At 44.6% G+C, this 24,616-nt stretch overlaps 1 pseudogene; it reads right to left on the bottom strand.

Moving 5' to 3' along the window:
- Positions 1-15,758: 15,758 nt before the first annotated feature.
- On the bottom strand, positions 15,759-16,601 carry LOC144133898 (uncharacterized; annotated as a pseudogene).
- Positions 16,602-24,616: the final 8,015 nt, after the last annotated feature.

Raw genomic sequence — 24,616 nt, 5'->3', positions numbered from 1 at the left:
GCCTTCCAATATCTGCAATTAAACAACGCCGGGAAACTAAACCGAAGGACTCATCATGCAGGCCCACAAGACAGCCGTAGGTCTACCAATATGCACCTCAATCGAAAAAATACTACAACTCGGCGTACAAAATAAGCTAGAAGAGTTTACTGAGAATTATAAAGTGCTCACCTTATATACGGTTACGTACATGGCTGACATAATCAATGGAAGAACATTCAATGCCGCAGTATCTAATAGGGTGTCAACAATATTGTGCAATTTCGCGTTAGATAATTTTTCAACGCGCGTTACACTAGGTTGTCTTCACCTACATTTATTGTGGCTTTATATTCAACCCCTTTGACGATATGAAGTTTCTAACAAGGATTCGCTTCCTAGTCCTGGGTGTAGGGACTGTGCATCCAGCCGCAGGAGGGGAGACATCAAAAGGCACAGCTTCTTTTTTTTTTTTGAGGTGTGTGCCAGTAGCCATACGTTTAGAAATAGATACGTGGGTGCAGGAAAAAAGGAGTATAGTTTCACCAAAAAGAACGGAAGGGTTCTAAATGCAGCAATTGTGGATTATGCGCATTTTATCACAAGTTTGCTTTTCTTAATACGGTGAAACTTCGGCCGTATATATCTCATTTTAGTAAGCGTCTGACATGAAATGACTATATACTCTCCCATATAATGCTGAGTACCTCTCCCGAAGTTAAATCTCTATTTGTACTAAAATTAATCCCGCAGGATAAAATGACCTTGTAGCCGCACAGCTTAATTTGAGTGCCCTTGATTATTAGTAAGTATTTATGAACATTATGCATATATCAGATATTCCTGTGACGAGGAAACCATTGTAAATGGAACAAGGAAACATCACATTCTTTTTATAACCTCGAAGAGAACACGCAAATGCTGCAATCTGCGCAGAAGGATCTTTGCACAGATTCCTAAAATTATTTATGATAGATCTCAAACAATGTAATCAGTGGATAAGGACCTGTCTGCTATATGGAGCAACCTGTGCGGCAAGAAGCTCAGCGGTGTTTTTAACCATGGTTTTTCCGTCATATTCTTGCCCCGTTGTCGACCAAAAACGCGTTCAAGTATTTGCGCGATAGTAAAATGTGTAGGAATCAAAACCTGAAGTGGAATAATTTGTTATTGTTTAAAAATAAATAGATCACAACACCAGGGATGTCAACATTAACACTAAAAATAAGAAACAGCGATATTGGTCTATTTATGTCAAATATACCCCTATAAATGACCAGCCCACCAGCAAGCTTGGTCCGGTGTCAAAAACACGTCGCAATCATTCATTTTGTGTGTTAATCTGGCCTCAATAAACTAAGAGAGCAAGTCGCGTTCTTAACATTCAGGGTCGCTACATGTTTTATGCTCACTGCGTAGCACAAAACACACGCGGATCAGACACGTGAGACGACAGGGACCGAGGCCTACCACTAGGTGTACGGATTTCTTCTTTGTCTCTTTGCGTGCCGCATTGTCAGCATGAACGATAACCAATTACCTCGAAAGATCCTTCAGTTTCTTTATGTTCCTCGACACCTCAGTAATGACTGTAGCTCTATCCAGGAGGCGAAGGTCCAACCTGCCATGGAGGATACGTGTAACTGGTATTTCAATGGTGAGCCCAAACACGGGCAAATAAAATCCGATCTTTGCAAGCCGCACTTTTGCGGAGGCCAAACTCAAAAACACCCATATGCAGTGCGATGTCATTACGCGTTAAAAAGCTCGGGTAGTGTAAATTATACCCTGAGTCATTTTGCACGGCCTTTCTCATAGACCATGAGCAGGTTGAATATAATAAACTGTATACAGTTCAGTTAGAGAGAATGTGGGCGATACATGTTTTGTTTGTTGTCGACTCCAAAAATTAAGCAAAGAAAGAAGACAGGAACGAATCCACGAAAATTTCTACAGTTTTCCCTAAATTTGACAGAAGTGGGAGAGGTATGCACGCGAAGAATTATAGAATATTTCAGTCACCTCACTGAGCATAATTAAAAGCTTATTTGCGAAGCGTCTTTGTGTAGCATGTCAATGCACAATGATGGTATGGGTTGCTTGGCAAGCGACATTTAGAAGGCCATTGTTATTCCGAGTCTTGCTTTTCTTTACGAAGTTACTCTTGCGGAAATTTGTTTGGGCGCACTCAGCGTCTAGGTGTTTACTGATTATCTTTTTATACGGGAACAGATCAAAAGCTATTTTGGTCAAAAAATGTTCCTATTTATCAGATTGGCAACCAACTGAATAGTACCTACCGTTGAACTATGTTGTTGATATTGAAAACTATAGGAGGGTACCCTTTTCTAGCGCCCTTTTGCACCGCTTTTTACGATAACAAACGTACAGAAATCAGCTCGAAAGCACAATCGAGGTAAAAATGGCCTTTGTTTAGAGGCCATTCATAAAAAAGCCGAATAATGATGGTTTTCCCATTAATCGGTTTCTTCGGTTTTGAATTTATTTACATTGACGCATTAGATATATATTTTTCGTTCAGCATCGTGAACCGGTTCGTTTCTATCGCGCTGAAAATGTACTTGGACGCCTTTACATCCGCAGCTAATTGCAACTTTTCTGACTTGCACGCCTGAAACATGGTGGATGCCACTGCGGATCGGTTACGAGCAAAGTACTCTGCGCATTACAAATCCCAAGAAATACTGCACGGCCTCACCATGGGCAATATTGTCTACAGCAACCTGGATAAACTGAGACCCTACAGTGCTGTAACGACGGTTCAAGGTAAATCAAATTGAGCCTGTCCACCCCACATTCACAGCTTTTGGCCACCGTCCCCTGGAAGTAGTGCGGCGGCAAAAAGGAAGGACCTTCATGGCAGGCCGCTGCTAGCGTAACGCTTATATTAAAGGCAATGTGAAGTACCCTACTCACTTTACTTTAATTTTGTCCCTGTTACCTTTTGCACTTTTACAGTTGAAATCCGGCGCCTCATCAATGGTGTAGCATTGGGGGAGATTGAATTTGGTGCCAAGAGGAAGAGTCAAAGCCTGGGAGGAATGTTAACAACAGGAAACAGAAGATGTTTCACGATGTTTCGAAAGGACGGTGAATACAGGAGAGAAGTCAAGTGCCTGCCGCGCGCAAAACCGCAAAACAACGGAAACAAGGCGCTTTAGAAAACAAAGAATGTGTGTGCTGCGGCATTGAGTGTCTTTGGTCGCTGGAGGAGGAGAAGGAGGGAAATATTTATTGTACTCTAGTGCTTCTTGCTGCGTTTGTGGGACATCTTCAGAGATGTTCTCTCCTTGGTTTTGTCCCCTGGTTTCTTCTCCGTCGACCTCGTCCACTTTTATTCAATGGTCGGTTGAACGGAGTCCAGGGCCCCTTCCGCCCGTTGAGCGCGCTGTACTAGACCTTGTTGGCCTTCACAGCCGTCGCTGCACAGCACAGTCTCTCATTGTTCCGTACTCGGAATTTGTATTTTGAGCACCACTTCTGTGTTTTGACAGTCCTATGTGATGTGATAAAGTGCGGGTTTTTCGCCCCACCAGGGACATTTGTCCTCGTATAATGTAGGGTGCATTTTGTTTAGTATGTGAAGGCTTGGGTACGAACCTGTCTGTAATTGTATCCAAGTGACAGCTTCCCCTCTATTGAGTGATTTACGCGGCGGGGGATATCGTATTCTTCTGCCTCTATAGTTTCCTAGCATGGCCGCGTATTCTTTGGGTGTTGGCGCGAGTTCCGTGGTCTCGTCGGATGCTCGGAAAGTAGGGTATCCTCGAGTTATCCTGTCGGCCTATTGGTTCCCTGCCAGCCCCGTGTGTCCCGGTACCCACAGAGTTTTGTGTTTTCTCTGGTCGTTGTCTTCGTCGTAATGTTTAAATCTGTCACTCGCTGCGAAACGTATATGGTGCGCGTGACAGCCTATCCTGCCATACATCTAATTTCGGCAGGCTCTTTGAGAGTCAGTGAGTATTGTTAGCGACCTCCCGGCCCTTAGCCCTTCGCCACGGTTAGACCTGGGGCTACTTCCTCGGCATCTGTTGCCTCGTAGTGTGGCCATGATGTGGGGATCATTTCGCGTACAGGGGAGTTGCCCACCATAGCCACTGCAATTTTGGTGTCTCCTCCTCAAGAGGACGAGTCTGCAAACGCAGCTGCGTCTTGATGAACAATGTTTTTATCGATGAATTTGGTCCTCGCTTTTCTTCTGCTTTGGTGGAGGTTGGGGTCAAATGTCCCTTGGTATTGGCGCTACCTTGGCAGTCTTGCGAAGCCCGTCAGGGATCGTTTCCGACCTCGGCGTTTCTCACATCCGTTCGCGCTATCTGAGTCTCTGTATGAGCGCTCTTCCAGTGGTTGTCTGAGCAGGTGGAGTTTTTGCTTCTCAAGCGGCCCCACTCATAGTTCCTCGAAGCTGTTTTGCAATCCCAGGGCCATGAGTTTTTCTGCAGTCGTGTTGCGTGATTGTCGCAGTGCTGTTTTATACGCTTTGGGTAGCAGGACATCCGCTTGTTGTATTTTGTTCTTGTTGAGGCACTGGTAGCTTAGGCTATACGTTCTTCGGCTAGCTACGAGGTCTGTGACTAGTTTTAGCGTGTGTTCTTCGCGCATTCCTTGTCGCCTTTTAGTGATGACACGGGCGACGTGTGTTGTTGCTTTGTGCATGGTGCAGATGTGAGTACCTTGAGTTTCACGTCCATGCTGGTTGGGACGGTCGGGTTTTGCTTCCCTCTCGAGACTCGCAGCACTGGCGATTTTTCGGTCAAGCATGCGACCCCTCTTTCCCTGAGGTATTGCTCTTCGCAGAAGGCCGCTTCCGGTAGCCAGTCTTCCTTCTCCCCTAGGGAGCCCGTGTTTATCGATACTGTTATATCGTCAGCATACATAACGGGCCTGATGCCTTCGATCTCTAGTTTTCGAGCCAGGATTATCGTAGCTATGCTAAAGAGTATGGAAGATATATCTGACCTCTAGGGTGTTTTCCTATTTGTCGTGTGCATTTTGTCCGATTGCAAGTATCCCATGCGGATGTTGGTAGTTGCGTCGAAGAGGAAGGCTTTTGACGTAGCTATGAATTCTGCGTCCACATCCAGGTCGTCTAGGCCTGTAAGGATCGCTTCGTGGCTGGCCTTATTGAATGCCCCCTTGATGTTCAGGACCAATATGACATTTTCACCTGTTCGGGGTATGTTTCGGAGTAGATCACCTTGTATGTATAGGAGCAGGTCCTCCGTCAATTGTTTTGCTCTGAAGCAAAACATTGTATAGGCACACAGTTGTTACCTTCCATGTTTCTATGGAGTATTATGGTAACCACCTGCTCCTAAATCTTACCAAGTCACGACGGCATCCAGAGCGGCATGAGAGTTTCAATTTGTAGTTTCTTAGCAGGTTTCGGTATTATTCCGCGGTGTTTGGCAGCAAGGTACAGGAAATGCCAAACAATCCTCTCTCATGACGCCTTTCTTGACATTTTCGGCGAAATTGCGTTTTCAGTGCCTTTTTTGTAATTTTAAATGCCTTCCGAGATGCGAGAGGCATCCTGGAAATAATATATAACAGTGGCTTACAGTTAGACCATGGGAAGAGGTTATAAAGTAAAACACGCTAACCTGGCGACGAGGTGCGAACAGTGAACACTGTCATTCGACCTGCGTCCTAATCAGCGCTAAATGTGGGCGGAGAGAGTAAGGAAATGAAAAACACACCTTTTCATGCGATGCAGACACGACTAGCTGTGAAAAATCTGCTCTCATATAGTGTTATAAAAAACATGTATGCACAAGAAACACGCACTTTCAAGAACACACTGTGAAACCATGTTAGCCCGGATGTCGTCAATGGGTTCGCTTGCGTCCACACTGAAGACACCAGAAACCACGTTAGCAGCGAGATGTGTCCGCAGTCAGGCTGAATCTGTTTCGATTTATTAGCATGCAGTGAAATGACATCCTGCTTGCCGAGAGTAAGGTGAGTAAGATGTGATAACTGTTTAAATTATTAATGCGAAATATTTTAAAGCTGCATTAGTCGTGGAGAACAGGCGTCTTAAAATACACGATTAGTTGCTGGATTTAATGGATGTGTCAAAGTTGTGCTGGAACAATTGCATCCAGACCAGTGTTGTGTTGGTTTTTGCGTTGCAACACCTGGTTAATATAAGACTATTATATATTGGTTGCGTTGTTACGTGAATTTTTTTACGCTTGGTAAGCAGTTTCTAGATGTCGACTTCCATCGATGAAGGTTCCGCAGGCCGATTACGTCTACGATGCGCGCATCGTTGGCTCAATTCATATATAGTCCGCTGTTTGAAGTCCTACTTCCAACTAAACGCAAAACGCTGTTTTCGTCTACAGTACGTATAGCGACGTAGGACTGCGATCTGTAATACGCGTTATCAGAAAAACGTTTGGCAATACACGTTGAAACATGCTTTCCAAGTTTGGCGAATCAGTTCTAGGGATTGAATAGGAAATTAATTTCTAAACACTTGGCGGGAGTAGTTGTTTGTATCGCATTTTTCACCGTATAATGTTCTGCTACACAGGGCAAACTACCAGCTGTTTTTGAAGAAACAGCGAATAAAAGCTTCTTAATTAAGGCCCTTGACAACGACGCGTGTACGGCTTCGGCAAACAAGAAAGAACGTCGATATCTCAGAAGTTGCACCAATTCGCGACTCCCGCTTCCAAGCTCTGGACTGCCCTGCCACGCGTCTTGTTGCAAAATCGATAGGCTTATTTCTCTGTGCCGGTTTCATCAGAATGCAGAAAACTTGGACATTTTTCGTAGATATAATCTGTTGGCCTACTATTTGACCCCTAAAAGACTTATCATGCTGAAACCCACGTCCACATGTACATACTTGTATGCTAATACTGGTAGCGTCGTGTTCTTTGCCGCTCCAGTATTAGGGGTGAAAAACCTGCGGTAGGCACTGGCCTCCAATAGATTCGAAGTGACTACTTTCGAGGCGTCTGTACCTCTGCCCGTTGTTGTGGCGTCATTACTCAAGCCCCCAAACAGAGGTGTGTTTTTAGACGTCATTTTAGAGAAATGCTTGTCTTTCATATACACATAAGCGAAAACACATGGATCGACAAATGGGAGTACAAATTCGGCTGCTGCGCACTTTCTCAAAGGCAACTCAGTATTCTGGTCGACAAAAAATCATGCTTGTTTTCGTATGATATGTACACGATATGCTATATTAGCCCCGTTTGATGACAAGGAACTGTTGCAGAGAAAAACCCTGGCATAGAATTATTAACCACTGAGCGTGGTAAGTGCGCAAAGTAATTTGAATACTAGATGAGCATAATTTTTTGAGGATATAAGCTCTGCAAAAAAATGATGATCCGGAATGAACAGTTAAATTTAAAGTGGTTAGCACAAAAACCCACGTAAGAAGGTTGTAGGAAAGTTAAAATTATAGATATGGCTGCGTGATGCCTGCATTTTCCTTAAACGCGAACACCATGAGTGTACACAAAACTTGGTTGTGCAGGGCAACGCCTACCGCCGCCGAATGCAGTTGTTTCCTGGCGCGTAGTCACTCTCCTCTGCAAGTTGCCGCACTGCTGCAAACGCCAAGGTTCTGGACTTAACTAATTACCAGCATCAAACTGCATTTTTCGTGCTGGTGTACTTTCTGAACACTACAAGTTGCGTCCAAAGAAACCTCCATTTTCCGGTATACCCTTTTTTTATCAGAGCGATGGTTAAGCTTTTTGTGTTTAGTTTATTCTTTATCGTTGTTGATTTGTCGTGCTCTCTGTCGCCCGTAAGGGGCCGAGAAAGCACCCTTGACGAACTCGGCACCTGGATAAGACGATATGACCACGTCGCTGTAGTCACATGCGAAGGATTTTGGGGCCCGTCAGTGCAGTACTGGTTGGACCGGTTGGAGCGGCCATCGAGTCGATGGACACTGCCGAGTTTAGACTTACACCGCATGCTTACCCAGAACAGCTACCGCAGCATCAAGACGAAAGTTCTTCTGCCAAAGATAAGCCGACAGCACTTAAATTGAATCAAAGCTACATTTCAAGATTTTAGCATCTTTTATCTCGTCGACTGGATAGTTCTTGAAGATAGTACGGAAAGCAACGCCACCATGGAGCAGGCGTTAAAACGTTTACACGGAAAGGATCGGGATTCCATGGCACAGAAATGTGAAATGTCTGCACAAAAAGAAAAAGACAAATTGAGGCCAACAAAAACTCGAAAGTATCAATTTACTCTCAGAGCTGCCAGTCGCTATTGCGGGGGTTCGAATTTCATTCAGGCACCATAGGGATCGTTAAGAAATATGCAGGTACGCATCGCATGCTACAGTTCACGCCTTTCTATTCATAACCGTCCTTGCTCCGGAACTGAAGTTTACATGGTTAAAAACGCACTACGTGCTCACAACGTAACTCTTGTAATGCAGCTGTACGACAGTTTCAGGACCATCGGTGGCGATCTATATAGAGGAAATATTGATATCGTTATGGAGTTATGTGCTGCTACCGAGAACAGCCCGCGTGATATTTTGGTTTCCTTAGCTGTGATATTCACGTATGAAACCTTCTATTCTCGCCGCGAAAACTTCCGTCCGGAGCCCCTCTTCAATATTTTGGTAAAGAGCAAGGCAGGATTATTATTTACGGCCGCCTGTATCGGACCGTGCCTCGTCGTGATTAAGTTTACAAATTTACAACTCAAACACGCGTTTCATTGTTCTATTCTGAAGTCATTAACGTTGTTTATAGCCTCATTCTGTTCCACATCCTATCCGCTTCCTGCCACGAAACGCTGGACATTGAGCCACGTATTTGTATTTGTTGCCTGGATTCTCGGCGTTCTTCCATTGTCGAATTATTTGAGAAGTGAGTTTACGTCTAGGCTTAGTTCGCGCTTATCTCCGGTTCACATTGACGCGCTTGAAGAGCTGGAACAAGCGCTTCACCACGGACATATCTTACCGTGCCTTGTTCGACGCTCCATAATGCACGAGAAATTAGTTGAGAACATCTCATTCAGCACACTTTATTCAAAGATCCAGACAGCAGTCGTTAAATATGGCGAGCACGGGCTATTCTTCAAACAGTCGGGGAGGGATTGCTTGTTGTGTGCCGAGAAGAAAGGGTGATTCTGTCTCGTAAACCAATTCACTGAGTGCTTCGTCAGTTCAGTCGCACCTCGAGTGATTGCATCAAAAGAAGTGATCAAGCTCATCTTGGTAGTAACGCCGGTGCGCAAGGGTTACCCTTTTGCAAGCGCCTATAGTGTCATTCTTCGCAGAATATTTGAGGCATCTCGTGTGCCCATACAAAAATGTCCTATGGCCGGCTATAAAATTTTGGCCCAAATAGCTATAGACCTTTCCTATTTCTGTCTATAGCTGTATATACAGGCTGATATATTTTTCTATAGAAAGTTTAAGGCAGTTGTATGGTTCCAAAGCTATAACTTTAGTCGCATAGAATTTTCAATAGCTGTCAATAAGCACCTCTGTGGGTGCCTATAGACGTTCATAAAAGGCCATAGGCCGACATAGCTTTTTCCACAGGCGACCATAGGACGTTTTTGTATGGGTGATGCCGGATATACAGAAGATTGTTTGCCCGTATCGAAAACCTGATCCGAAGGACAGAGAGGTTAAGGGCAATGATTCTGGGCAACTGAGCCATTTCCGGCAGTTCTGCTCGTGTTTTGCGGCACATTTAGCTACAGCCACGGCGGTACTTCTTATAGAAGTAGTATCTGCTGCGTATAGTACGAACTAGATTTTTCTCTTTAGCTTTCATCTTCTCAAGTAGAAGATACCATTTTGCACTCCGTTGCAGTTTTGTACAGCGGCTTTTCACGTCCTCGGCGTCATGTAAATGCGTTCGAGGGTTTGCTGGTATTTGAAACGCAGTTGTGCGTGCTAGCTACTACGAGAGTATAGATGAAGACCTGTATTATCATCGACGTGATGCATTACGAACCTGGCCGTAGTCAAAGGCTTCTTCTTCTTCTCATTCTCACAACGTGGTAACAGGGAAGCGTAAGAAAGCAGAAAGACTAAGAAATAAAAAGTACGAGAAGAGAAAATTTCACAACTGAATAATATTTCAGAAGAAACGCAATTGATTACAGTAGAGGTAAGAGGTAAGGGTTAGTTTTCTTTAATCGATTACAAGAAGTACTCGTGGTGCACCTGAGATTGCGTTATGTAGCCTAGAAGAGCATCATAGTGCTTGCAGCATCACGGCACAAGCCTTTTGGTCTTATTATTCTGCAGATTTTACTGCGTGCTTTGTGTGAAGTCGCAATTCAGAAGTACCAATTTTCTGCACGTGTCTTTGAGGTGGCAGCAATATTCACTGTGTTAAGACAGGTATTATTGTGATCAGTATGGTGTCCATATTAGACACAGCTTGAAGACGGGGTTACAGTACCTTACGGTCAGTGCACGTCTGCGTAATAAATATGCTTCGGCGGTGGTGGCGGTTTGTGGGATGTATGTTACGACTCTTTACCAGTGTATCGTCAAGCCTTTCAATGCATGCATTTGCCCTTGGTAACCATAGGCATAGAACCACAAGAACTGGCGAATAATACAGTGAAATATCATGTCCTAGAGCTCCAAATGCGATTGGATTCATAAACATTCTCTTGAATCTGAAGAGAAATGACCCAAAGCCCAGTAAGTGAGTATTCGCACCACTTGATTCAGAAGCTCGTATCGCGAGCAGCGGCGCCGACTAGCTGTTGTCTATCTTGGAGGTGAGCAGCGTTTACGCAAGTTGACGCCGTGGTAGGGGTCACGTTCTTATCAGGTAACTATCAAGGCAAGTTGTGTGGCAGCGAGTGATTGGCACATGCTGGTATTAAAAGAATGAAACTAATCGAAACAAAGCCCCTGCATGAAGAACGCATGGGTCAAAGGAGGACCGCTTGAATCATATTGAAACCCTTCCAAACTGCTGTCTTTGCCCGCATGTTAAAATCTTTAAAAAAAATGACCTCGCTAAATTGGTATCGTTTTCGCACAGTCCATGTTAACGTTCTCCTTACACGTTTATTTCCGCTGTGGAGCCAAAGTAAAAGCCTCTGCTACTTATAGATTGCTGATATTTTCAATTTAAATCATTCCTCCCAGCTGTAAACATGGTGTACCTTTTACCTGTACTCTTTTATGCTCATGGAAACCGCTGCTCTAGAGCAGCGGTTTCCAGGCCAAGAATTTCTCAGGGGCTTTTAGAACCCACGGCCAAATATGGCCAAACTCTGGGGTGCGCTAATCTGCTTGTCGTACATGGCCCCTCCGAGCAGCGCTTTTGTGGATAACAATCTTTTCAGCTGCCAAGGGAACGCCGATAATAATAACCAAACTCAACATGGTGCCAAGGCCGAGTGCGTCACAGGAAGTCTTCTGTATTTCAATGTGTAATCCTTCTAAAAATTAAAATATTGCATTAAAAAAATTTTCAAAGTCGAAGTGTTACATTTGCCGGGATAATATGTTTTAGCGCAGAAAAGCGCAGTTACAAAGTGGGAAACAATTTATGGACTTGAACTGTCACACTCATGAGCGTACACACACCGCGGGGTTTTGTACGCGGTGCAATCTTGGCACTCTGCTTGTGCCGTCCTCGTCTTCTTACAATTTTTACCTAATTTTACGGCCACCCAGATTTTGAAAAATATCAACATATGTTCAACGCAGATGTCTCTAGTACAACTGCTCCTTTACAGCACAGAATGAGTACCCTTTCGTCCCTGTATGTTTTCTCTAACTATGAATGGTCTGAGCAACGCATTGCCATAATTAGGAAGAGTTCTTTCCAGACTACGATGATTTCTAGTAGCACTGCGCGTGTGCCTGCGAGCTATTACGCCGAATCCCATAGCTTTCAATCGCCGGTTATCGCCTCTTTTACTATTCAATGTACAGCACGCAGGTTTAGTGTTCCCGTAGACTAGGAGTGGGTCTGATTGTCTAGATTGAGCGGGACGCAGATGATGCGAGCTTGTTCGTTAATCTGGCACTTTTTTATTAACCTTAGTTGCCAGCACAATATTCGCATTCGACTAAATGCCAACTGCGAACTCTACACTACCCTCCTTTGGGAATGTTGACTGAATGTGCACAAGGTGTAAAAACAGTTCACTGCAGAAAGATTGCGAACGTGTCCTGGCAAGTAAATGTCACAGAGTTAGGTCGTGAGGTCTGACAGATGGCGAGGAGGCTTTATGTATCTATTAGGGAGCGCTGCATTAGAAAACTCTGGTGCATTACAGGTGGTGCACGACCTGGCACTGAAGTAGGTGGTGGATATACGATGCCATCATAGTCGAGTAGTGTGGCTGGTGCTTTTTTAAGGCCAGAGGCATCTTTTATAAAGCTTGAGTTGCGCGTTATCACTCTATTTCCTCTTGATGCTTTGATTTGTGATCCATGAGCGCTGACAAAGGTGTAAGGGTCTGGGTCATAGTACGGAGTGAACTTGTCGTGTCTGTTCTGCTTACACAAGACTCGTTGACCAACACAGAAGGGATGTGGTTGAGTGTGCCTTCGTGTATCAGCGTGATGTTGGTTGTAAGTGTTTTTCTCGAGCACGGTTGTTTTCAACTTCTAGTCTTCAGTTTCCGAAGCAGCTTCAGTGTAGCAAGGGAGAAGATGTCTCATCGGTCTGCCGAACACAAGTTCATATGGTGATCTTTCTGTCGTCAGGTGTTTGGAAGACATGTATGCTAAGAGGAAAGAGTCGAGTTCCACTTTCCAATCTGTGTTCTCAAGTGGACTTGTGTGAACATGCTTTTTCAGTGTTCTCATGAACCGTTCAACTTCACCATTAGCGATCCCCAGGTGGTCGAAATTATTCCGGAGCCCTGCACTCCGGAATAATTTCGACCACCTGGGGATCTTTAACGTGCACTGCCATCGCACAGCACCCGGGCGCCTTAGCGTTTTTTTTTATGGAGGAAAAACGCTAAGGCACCCGTGTGCTGTGCGATGTCAGTGCACATTAAAGATCCCCGGGTGGTCGAAATTATTCCGGAGCCCTCCACTACGGCACCTATTCTTCCTTTCTTCTTTCACTCCCTCCTTTATCCCTTCCCTTACGGCGCGGTTCAGGTGTCCAACGATATATGAGACAGATACTGCGCCATTTCCTATCCCAAAAAAAAAACAATTATTATTATTGAGGTCAGAAAGGTGGGACTCGGTAATTCCGAAATCCCAGCTCCTTTGAGAAGGCAGCAAACTCTCGACCTAGGAATGGTGGTTCATCGTCGCTTTTCACCTGAGCTGGGATTCCGAACTGGCGGAACACTTGGCGCAAGGCAGGAAGCACGTTGTTTGCACTTGCGGAGTGTATGACTTGCAGAACTGGATATCGTGAAAAGTCATCTATTACCACCATGGCATATTTTCCATCTGGGAAAGGGCCACAAAAGTCAACCGACACTTCTTCGCTGGGACCATTGGGCGGTTCAGTGATGGCAAGTGGTTCTATCTTTGCTTGGGGAACAGCTGCTTGACATGGTGGGCAGCATTTAATCAAAGTGTGCACGAGCTTGTCCATACCTGAAAACCAGACCTTTTCTCTCAACAGTTGTTTTGTTTTGACGATCCCTTGATGGCCTTTTTGTGCCAGGAGCACCGCTTCTTTCTGCAGGCTATTTGGAAGAACTGGGCGTGTTGCTCGAAGAATGATGCCCTCAGGATGTGTTGTTAGCTCTGTCTTTACAGGTTCAAATGGCTTCAGTTCGTTTGAGACCCAGCGGTTGAGTGTGGGGTGCTGGATAGCACTGGGAAGCAACTATAGCTGTTGGTCGGCTTTAGTTTCTTCAGCGACTTCTTGAACCGAGAAGGCATTTGGGATGCTGTGGCGCTGAATAAAGTTAACATACTCATTGGGCACCTTGTCGATGCGGGTACACATCTGCATCTCAGGAACCGGATGCCTGGAAAGATAAACGCAAGGGTTGCTGCTTCCAGCAGCGTGTTGCACATCAAACTTGTACTGTTGAATACGTAAAGCGAGGTGCATACCCAGAGTTAGCATACCCAGTATGCTAACTAAAGGCTTGTGATCAGTCAGCATAGGGAAGTGAACTTCACAAACATAAAGGCGGGAGTGTTCCATCGCCCATACAGCTGCGAACATCTCACGTACTATTTGGGAGTAACGGCTTTCAACTAATGTGAGTGCTCTGCTTGCAAAAGCGATCACAACAGTGTGTTCCGTGACACTCTGTGTGAGGATTGCACCCAGTTCATGTGGACTCGCATCTTCTACCAGTTCTCTCGGTTTAGATGGGTCAAAGTAAGCAAGGGTGGAGGCATCAGAAATGGCTTGCTGCCACCTCCCAATAGCGTTCTGTCGTCGTTCTGTTCACTCCGATGCACATTCTTCATTGTCAGTTCACGTAAGGGCTGTGTGAGGTCGGCTAGATTTCTCAGAAATCTTCCTGTAGTGGACCATTCCTAGCAGGCTGTTCAGTTCTTGAGGTCACTCCGGTGTTTTGATTTGCAGAAAGGCTGCTACTTTCTTGGAATCAGGACGAACGTCACCAGCAGAAAAATTAAGTCCAAAGAACTTCAGTTCTCGTTGATGGAAGTGACACTTCTTTTCATTGAGTGTTAATCCAGCTTCTTGGAATCGATGCAGAACGGCTTCTAAAGAGGCTTCGGGCTGCTGTTTTGTTTGTCCAAAGACAAAAATGTCATCACTAACATTCAGGATATTGGGGATGCCATTCAGTACTTGGCGGATGGTGTTATAAAAGATTTCAGCTGCACTGCTGATGCCATAGTTTAGGCGTTTGTAGTGAAAAAAGCCAACATGTGTTGAGAATGTTGTGAGCTGCCTTGAAGGTGTGTCAAGTTCCAACTGATGATACCCATTCTTGATATCAAGGTTGGAGAACACTATTGATCCGTTGAAGAAAACAATGATATCATCCACTGTTGGACACATGTCGTTGACGTTGAATGGCAGTGTTCACAAAACGCATGTCAATGCAGATCCGAAATTCATCGAGCCGATGTGGTTTAGGCACAATAACCACAGGGGACACACATGGTGTAGCTCCTATGGCTGGCTCAATGATGTCTTCTGACCAGAGGCGTTCAAGCTCTTTTTCTGTGGCCTCACGTAAGGCAAATGGAATACGCCTGTGAGGCTGTGCAACAGGTGGAACAGTGTCGCCCACGAAAAGGTGGATCTGTTAGTTTTTGAGTTTTCCAACGCCACTAAACAACTTGGGAAATGCTTCCACGATTGACTTGTCACCTGGTTGATCGTGAACTTCGTACGTTATTTGGACAAGACCCAGGATGCATGTTGGTATGAAGCTTAACAGTGGTGCACAGTTACCTGGAATGACAAAGGTGTCTTCTTCAATGCACTTATCTTTTTACCTCATTGTGACAGATACTTTGCCTGGACGATCAAGGGGAGATGTTTTTTTCTATGAGAACACTCTGATGGATGTTTCCTGTAGATTTCCATTTAGGCGAGAGCTCTTGAAGTTATTTTCACCAACAGTATACACTGTTGCACCTGTGTCAATTATAAAAGGGACCGGTACATTGTTGACAGTGACAATAGCTTTTCGAGGTGGGCTTGCGTGAAGCGAAGTCATAGCAACAAAAAGATATTCGTCGAAGCTTGAACTGGTGTCACAAGTGGCTGCATGCTCTTTAGTACTTGAATTTTTCTTACTGCAGGCTTCCTGCGAGTTTCTGTTTGGACCACTGTCATAGTCCACTGCTTGTATCATTCTCGTCGTTGAGCGGCATAATCGTGCAAAGTGACCAATCTTGTTACATTCCTTGCATGTCTTGCCCCATGCGGAACAGTTTCATCGTCCGCCTTGGTGAGGCCACTTGCCGTCACAGTTGCGACAACTTGCTGATGAAACACGAGACCGTTGCGGTGCGAAGATTTGTCGTGGCATCTGTTGTCCATTTCTTTGGTGTGGACCACGGTGTGGTCCTTCCTTGCGCAGTGCAACACCGCCGCGTTGCTTTCGACATTTTTTTAGATTTTGGACACATCCCGTTCGACATCCTCGAGCATTCTTTCTTGTTTAAGTATGTCCGGTAAAGTCACGGAATGGAGCATCGCATTATTTCAGAGGCGAGACGATGTTGTGGTGAGGATGATTTGGTACTGCACTTTAGCGTCGACGTTTTCGAAGTTACCATGGTGAGAAAGCTCACGAAGGCGCGCGTAGAAGGCGTCCAGTGACTCACCAGCGTTCTGCTGAGCTTGACGGAATTTCTAAATTGCAAATCTTGAGTTCACTCGTGCAGCAAAATATGAATTCAGTTTCGCTCGCGCGGCATCGTATTCTGGCGTCGATGGGCTCTGCATGGCCTGGGTCTTGCTTATTGCCGTTGCGGATTGCATAGCGCTGTCAAGGAGGGAGCGAAATATGTCGTAGACTTTTTCACCGACGTAGTGAAGGATGAGTGCTGTCTTTCGCTCGTCTGTCGTGATAACACACTCTAAAAGAAAGTTCCCAAACGTTTCGATCCACTTCGTCCATTGCTGACCTATGTTGGCGTCGGTCGCACGAAGGTCGAAACTTAAGAAGGGCGGGAGCACATTCACCATGGCTGTGACTACTGGTCCGGTTGCTGCTGGGGGATGCTACGAGGGAATGACTGTCGATTTGATGTTGTCACGATTGTTAAAGATCACTTCTGACACCATTTTAGTGTTCCTGTAGATCAGGAGTGGGTCTGATTGTCTAGATTGAGCGGGACGCAGATGATGTGAGCTTGTTAGTTAACCTCCCATGTTTTTATTAACCTTAGTTGCCAATACAATACTCCCATTCGGCTAAATGCCAATTACAAACACTACAGCAGGATACAAACGGGCAAAAGAATATTTGCGAAAGAAACCTTGTCTGCTTCGTTCCTTCTCGAGCCATATTGTTTTCGTGATTTGGATGCTAGTTATTACCATTTCCTCAGTGCTGGCGGGCCCAGTCACTTCTGTCTATCATTTTGTGCAATTACACAACGTGCACTACTGTGCAAGAAAATTGAAAGCCTTCTTACCAGTGTGTCCGGTCCTTCTGAATATTGATGTCACCTAAATTCCTTATGAGCTGACACAATGCGTCCTAGCTGCGTGCCGTTTATGTTTATACGGATAGAAGATTGCGCATCCGAAGCTATTACGAGACTGTTTATTCGCGCGCAATCATAGAGCTTCCTCTAAGGGGTCCTGACCTTCTATCCTCGTCTGATAGCTCTTTTTTCAGCCCTTGCCCACCTTTGTATGATTGTATCCCATTTATGGGGCAGTGGAGAAAGAAGAAAGACCTACATGAACACTTCCACTGCGCGAGGCGACGGGAAGCTGGTTTCTTTAGTGCCTCGTTAGGAGAAAAACGGGGCAAAAATCACGTTTTATAATGTTGCGTGCGGTGGCGCTGTTTAAAAATATTTCAGGTTCTCGCGCACCCTGACTGCTTCCGTTTGTTTCTAGCACATGTGCAATACTAGGAAAACATAGAAATCATTATTACAAGAAGTTAGTAGGGGTTTTACGTAGTTATAGGGAGAAGACTTTCGCAACCAGGTGTTCATTCTATAATTGTAGGGAGCACTTAAGCTCCACCTTAAGGATATGACGTGATAACTTTAGTGGGTTACGCCCATATATGCAGAACTGGCCAGTCTCTAACTATATATATAGAGGGCGGCGGGTTCTGAATAATAATGAATAATATAATAATAATAATAATAATAATAATGATGAATGGATAATAATGAATGAATAATAAAAATGAATATCAATAATAATGAATGAATAACAGCGCAGTGGCGCAGCGGTTAAGACATGCGCAACTGCACTGGCAGGTCACTGTTTCTATTTCATCCACCGGTAGGGCTTGTGCCACCTATGTTGCTCTGCCCGAGCATTTTCTCTCGCAGCTGGCGCAACGCTCCTCCGAACTCACCCGCGTTACAACCCAAGCTTACACGCGTAACAAGGGTAAGCTGGGGTGTTAACTCATGTCGCTAGGAAACGGCAGAAGACCGTACGTACGTGTACGTATGGTGGCAATATTCTCGGTCGGCGTTGGTTAATGTGTGCGTGTTTTCCTACTAAAATATTTATTGGCGAATAGGAATCCCAAGCTGCGAAGAACAAGAGGAGAAATTGAATCCAGGGGAGCCAGAAGTTGGCAAACTCTTTTACTGTCAGAGAGACAGTTAATACAGACGCGCTGATAACGTTGATACAATGTAACAACAGAATACGTAACATGTCGCCATATTTCAAGGCAAAAATGGTCCGGTGCAATAAATTCCATTGTGTTTGAGGGTTCCCAGCAAGATGTCGTAAACTGATGATTCCGCTTTCCACAGCAAGAAGCGACGCTTTATATCCTGTGCCATAGAAATTATTTCAATCGTCCGCTTAAGTAACACTACATCAACCCCGCATATCGTCCGAGCACGTGATCACTGATATATGTCAGGAGAAGCTGCTTGGCCAGAAGTTGAATTCGGTTCGCTGATTAACAACATACTGTAATAGTTGCAGCGGCGCGCAAGGACAGGCATATCATGCGAGGAATTTCTGTGAGAGCAGCCGTACATCTTGGGCGCTATGTATTATAAGAAAGAACATAGAAAATAGCGCATCCATGATTTTCTTGTGCGCAGAAGAATTCATCTACTGCAATACGCCACATCAGCACTGCAGCTGTAGTATGCGAAAGACATCACTTCAATGTCTTGCTGTCGAATGTTCACTATCTCGTAGCGACACTTCTACTGCAAAGTGCACCTCTGTCCTAATTGCAAGGAACGCAGCCCAACAAACCTTGGTAGAAGTGGGTACAAAGAGGTCCGGTCGATGGGACGGCTTACATATGCGTAATATGTTGACCCGTTTCTCGTATCGGCAGTCTATAGTTGTGCCTGTCATTACAATTACGCGATGACACATCCACATCTCAATAATCTTTTTAATTATGTTTTGGAAAACGCTTTATCCATAGCAGAACAGCATTTTTAGAATTCGAGACTAGAAAAGTGTTTTATACACGATTCGCTTCTTAGGGATCAACTATCTGACTGCTTCTTTTTTCATGTCTCTGGCCTAACGAGCATTTAACACGAATAAAAAAAGTTAGGTAACAATGCGGCGATTTATTGATTTATGAAGCACATTAACCAGAGGGAAATAAAATATAATTAACCTGCAGTTTTGTTATGATATCTCGGACCGAATGTATTTGCACGCATATTGTGGATTGAAAGCAGCCAAAGCGTATTCATCCTTTTCGAATATTTTATTAGGCGAACAAATACATGTATTACATTAACACCAGTTGTTGAAATCTCTAAAAAGGTAAAGAACAACTTGCGATCTAATGAGCATAAATGCGTGCAGGTAAAGAGTGCACCATGTTTACTGCTGGAAGGAATGCTTTAAATTGAAAATATCAACAATCTATATGCAGCAGAGCATTTTACATTTACATTGAATAAACAGCAGAAATAAACGTGTAAGGTGAACGTTAAAATGTAATGATCGAAAACGATACCAGTTTGGCGAGGTAATTTTTTAAAAGACTTTTTATTATGTGTGTATACTGATAGCAGTTTGGAATGGTTTCAATATGATTCAAGCGGTACTCCTTTGACCCATGCGTTCTTCACGCAGGTGTTTCGTTTCGATTAGTTTCATTCTTTTACTACCAACACGCGCCAATCACTCACAGCCGCACAACCTGCCTTGATATTTACCTGATAAGAACGTGACCCCTACCACAGCGTCAACTTGAGTAAACGCTGCTCACCTCCAAGATAGACAGCAGCTAGTCGGCGCCGTTGCTCGCGATATGAGCTGACATGTTCACCGTATTATTCGTCAGTTCTTGTGGTTCTGTGCCCATGGTTACCAAGGTGAAATGCATGCATTGAAAAGTTTCACGACACATACATCCCAAAAAACCGCCACCCCCGCCAAAGCTTATTTATTACGCCGACGTGAACTGACCGTCAGGTACTGAACCACGCCTTCAAGCTCTGTCTAATATGGACACCATACTGACCACATTAATATCAGTCTTAACACAGATAAAAATGCTTCCACCTCTAAGACACGTGCAGAAAATTGGTGCTTCTGAATTGCGACTTCGCACAAAGCACGCAGTAAAATCTGCAGATTAATAAGACCAAAAGGCTTTTGCCGTGATGCTGCAAGCACTACGATGCTCCTCTAGGCTACTTAACGCAATCTCAGGAGCTCCACGAGTACTTCTTGTAATCCATTACAGAAAGCTAACCCGTACCTCTTACCTCTACTGTAATCAATTGCGTTTCTTGTGAAATATTAATCAGCTGTGAAATTTTCTCTTCTGCGTACTTTTTATTTCTCTGTCTTTCTGCTATCTTACGCTTCCCTGTTACCACATTGTGAGAATGAGAAGACGCAGGAATATTTGACTACGGCCAGGTTCGTAATGTATCACGTCGATGATATGGGTCTCCATCTATGCTGTCGTAGTAGCTAGCGCGCACAAAAGGGTTTCAAATACCTTCAAACCCTCGACCGCATTTACATGACGCTGAGGACATGAAAAGCCGCTGTACAAAACTGCAACGGAGTGCAAAATGGTATGTTCTACTTGAGAAGATGAAAGCTTAAGAGAAAAAGCTAGTTCCTACTATACGCAGCAGATACTACCTCTATAAGAAGTACCGCCGTGGCTGTAGCTAAGAGTGCCGCAAAACACGAGAAGAACTGCCGGAAATGGCTCAGTTTCCCAGAATCATTGCCCTTATTCTCACTGTCCTCCGTATCACCTTTTCGATACGGGCAAACAATCTTCTGTATATCCGGCCTCACAAGAGATGCCTCAAATATTCTGCGAATAATGACACTATAGGCGCTTGCAAAAGGGTAACCCTTGCGGACCGACGTTACTACCAAGATGAGAGTGATCACTTCTTTTGATGCAATCACTCGATGTGCGACTGAACTGACGAAGCACTCAGTGAATTGGTTTACGAGACAGAATCGCCCTTTCTTCTCGGTACACAACAAGCAATCCCTCCCCGACTGTTTGAAGAATAGCCCGTGCTCGCCACGTTGAACGACTGCTGTCTGGATCTTTGAATAAAGTGTGCTGAATGAGATGTTCTCAACTAATTTCTCGTGCATTACCGAGCGTCGAACAAGGCACGGTAAGATGCGTCCGTGGTCAAGCACTTCCTTCAGCTCTTCAATCGTGTCAATGTGATTCGGAGATAAGCGCGAACTAAGCCTAGACGTAAACTCACTTCTCAAATAATTGGACAATGGAAGAATGCCGAGAATCCAGGCAACAAATACAAATACGTGGCTCAATGTCCAGCGTTTCGTGGCAGGAAAAGGATAGGATGTGGAAAAGAATGAGGCCATAAAAAACGTTAATGACTTCAAAATTGAACAACGAAAGGCGTGTTTGAATTGTAAATTTGAAAATTTAATCACGAGAAGGCAGGATCCGATACAGGCGGCCGTAAATAATAGTACTGCCTTGCTCTTTATTAAAATATTGAAGAGGGGTCCGGACGGAAGTTTTCCCGGCGAGAATAGAAGGTTTCATACGTGAATATCACAGCTAGGGAAACCAAAATATCGCGCGGGCTGTTCTCGGTAGCAGCGCACAACTCCAAAACGATATCAATCTTTCCTCTGTATAGATCTCTACCGATGGTCCTGAAACTGCCGTACAGCTTCATTACAAGAGTTACGTTGTGGGCACGTAGTGCGTTTTTAACCATGTCAACTTCCCCTCCGGAGCAAGGACGCTTATGAATAGAAAGGCGTGGACTGTAGCATGCGATGCGTACCTGCATATTTCTTAACGAACCCTATGGTGCCTGAATGAAATTCGAACCCCCGCAATAGCGACTGGCAGCTCTGAGAGTAAATTGAAGCTTTCGAGTTTTTTGTCGGCCTCAATTTGTCTTTTTCTTTTTGTGCAGACATTTAACATTTCTGTGCCATGGGATCCCGATCCTTTCCGTGTAAAAGTTTTAACGCCTGCTCCATGGTGGCGTTGCTTTCCATACTATCTTCAAGAACTATCCAGTCGACGAGATAAAAGATGCTGAAATCTTGAAACGTAGCTTTGATTCAATTTAAGTGCTGTCGGCTTATCTTTGGCAGAAGAACTTTCGTCTTGATGCTGCGGTAGCTGTTCTGGGTAAGCATGCGGTGTAAGTCTAAACTCGGCAGTGTCCATCGACTCGATGGCCGCTCCAACCGGTCCAACCAGTACTGCACTGACGGGCCCCAAAATCCTTCGGATGTGACTACAGCGGCGCGGTCATATCGTTTTATCCAGGTGTCGAGTTCGTCAAGGGTGCTTTCTCGGCCCCTTACGGGCGGCAGAGAGCATGAAAAGTCAACAACAATAAAGAATAAAGTAAACACAATTAGCTTAACCATCGCTCTTATAAAAAACAGGGATACCAAAAAATGGAGGTTTCTTTCGGACGCAACTTGTAGTGTTCAGAAAGTACACCAGCAAGAGAAATGCAGTTTGAAGGTTGTACTTAGTTTAGTTCAGAAGCTTGGCGTCTGCAGCAGTGCGGCAAGATGCAGAGGAGAGTGACTGGATGCCAGGAAACAACTGCATTCGCCGGCACTAGGCGTTGCCCTGCAGAGGCAAGTTTTATGTACTACAATCATGGAGTTCACGGTTAAGGAAAATGGAGGCGTCACGCAGCCATTTCTAAAATTTTAACTTTTCTACAACCTTCTTACTTGGTTTATTGTGCTTACCGCTTTAAATTTAACTGTTCATTCGGCATCATCATTTTAATGTAGAGCTTATATCCTCAAAGAATCATGCACGTCTAGTATTCAAATTATTTTGCGCACTTACCACGCTCAGTGGGGAATAATTCTGTGCGAGGGTTTTTTTTTTAGCAACAGTTCCTGGTCATCAAACGGGGCGAATATAGCAGATCCTGTACATATCATACGAAAACAGGCATAATTTTTTGTCGACCAGTATACTGAGTTTCCTAAGAGAAAGTGCGCAGCAGCCGAATTTGTACTCCCATTTGTAGATCCGTGTGTGTTCGTTTAGTGTATGTGAAGGACAAGCATTTCCATAAAATGACGTATAAAAACACACCTCTGTTTGGAGGCTTCAGTACTGATGGCACAAAAACGGGCAGAGGTGCAGACGCCTCGAAAATAGCCACTTCGAATCTTTTGGAGGCCAGCCCGTACCGCAGGTTTTCCGCACCTAATACTGGAGCGGCAAAGAAGACGACGCTACCAGTATTAGCATACAAGTATGTATAAGTGGACGTGGGCTCAAGCATGATGAGCCTTTTAGAGGTCATATAGTAGGACAACAGAATATATCTACGAAAAATGTCCAAGCTCTCTGCATTCTCATGAAACCGGCAGAGAGAATTAAGCCTATCGATTTTGGTACAAGACGCGTGGCAGGGCAATCCAGAACGTAGTAGCCGGATGCTAGAATTGGTGCAACTTCAGATATCGACGCTCTTTCTTGTTTGCCGAAGCCGTACACGCGTCGTGGCCAAGGGCCTTTGCTGGCACTTTGGCCTGTGTAGCAGAATATTATGCGGTGAAAAATGTGATACAAACAATTACTCCCGCCAAGAGTTTGAAAATTGATTTCCCGTTCAATTCCTAGAACTGGTTCGCCAAACATGGAAAGCATGTTTCTGCGTGTATTGCCAAACGTTTTTCTGATAATCCGTATTACAGATCGCAGCCCTACGTCGCTATACGTACTGTAGACGAAAACAGCGTTTTGCGTTTAGTTGGAAGTAGGACTTCAAACAGCGGACTATATATGAATTGAGCCAACGATGCGCGCATCGTAGACGTAATAGGCCAGCGGAACCTTCATCGATGGAAGTCGACATCTAAGGAGATGGAGGGAGAACAGAGACTGCTTACCAAGCGTAAAAAATATACACGGAACAACGGAACCAATGTATAATAGTCTTTTTATTAACAAGGTGTTGTCACGCCAAACCAACAGAACACTGGTGTGGATGCAATTGTTCCCTCACTACTTTAACACATCCATTCCATTCAGCAACTAATCGCGTATTTCAAGACACCTGTTCGCCACGTCTACTGTAGCTTTAAAATATTTCGAATTAATAATTTAAACAGTTATCACATCTTCATCACCTTACTCTCGGTAAGCGGGGTGTCATTTCACCGCGTTATAATGAATCGAAACAGATTCAGCCTGACTGCGGACACATCTCGCTGCTAACGTGCTTTCTGGGGTCTTCAGTGTGGACGCAAGCAAGCCCATTGACGACATCCGGGCTAACATGTTTTCACAGCGTGTTCTGGAAAGTGCGTGTGTCGTGTGCACATATATATTGTATAACACTATATGAGAGCAGATTTTTCGCTGCTAGGCGTGTCTGCATCGCATGAAAAGGTGTGTTTTTCATTTCCTTACTCTCTCCGCCTACTTTCAGCGCTGATTGGGACGGAGGTCGAATGACAATTCACTGTTCGCGCCTCGTCCCAAATTTAGCGTGTTTTTCTTTATAACCTCTTCCCATGGTCTAACAGTAACCCACTGTTGTATGTTATTT

This window comes from Amblyomma americanum, chromosome 5 (genome assembly GCF_052857255.1).
Source record: "Amblyomma americanum isolate KBUSLIRL-KWMA chromosome 5, ASM5285725v1, whole genome shotgun sequence".
In the NCBI taxonomy this organism is placed as follows: Eukaryota; Metazoa; Arthropoda; class Arachnida; order Ixodida; family Ixodidae; genus Amblyomma; species Amblyomma americanum.
This window is presented reverse-complemented; position numbering and strand designations above follow the sequence as displayed.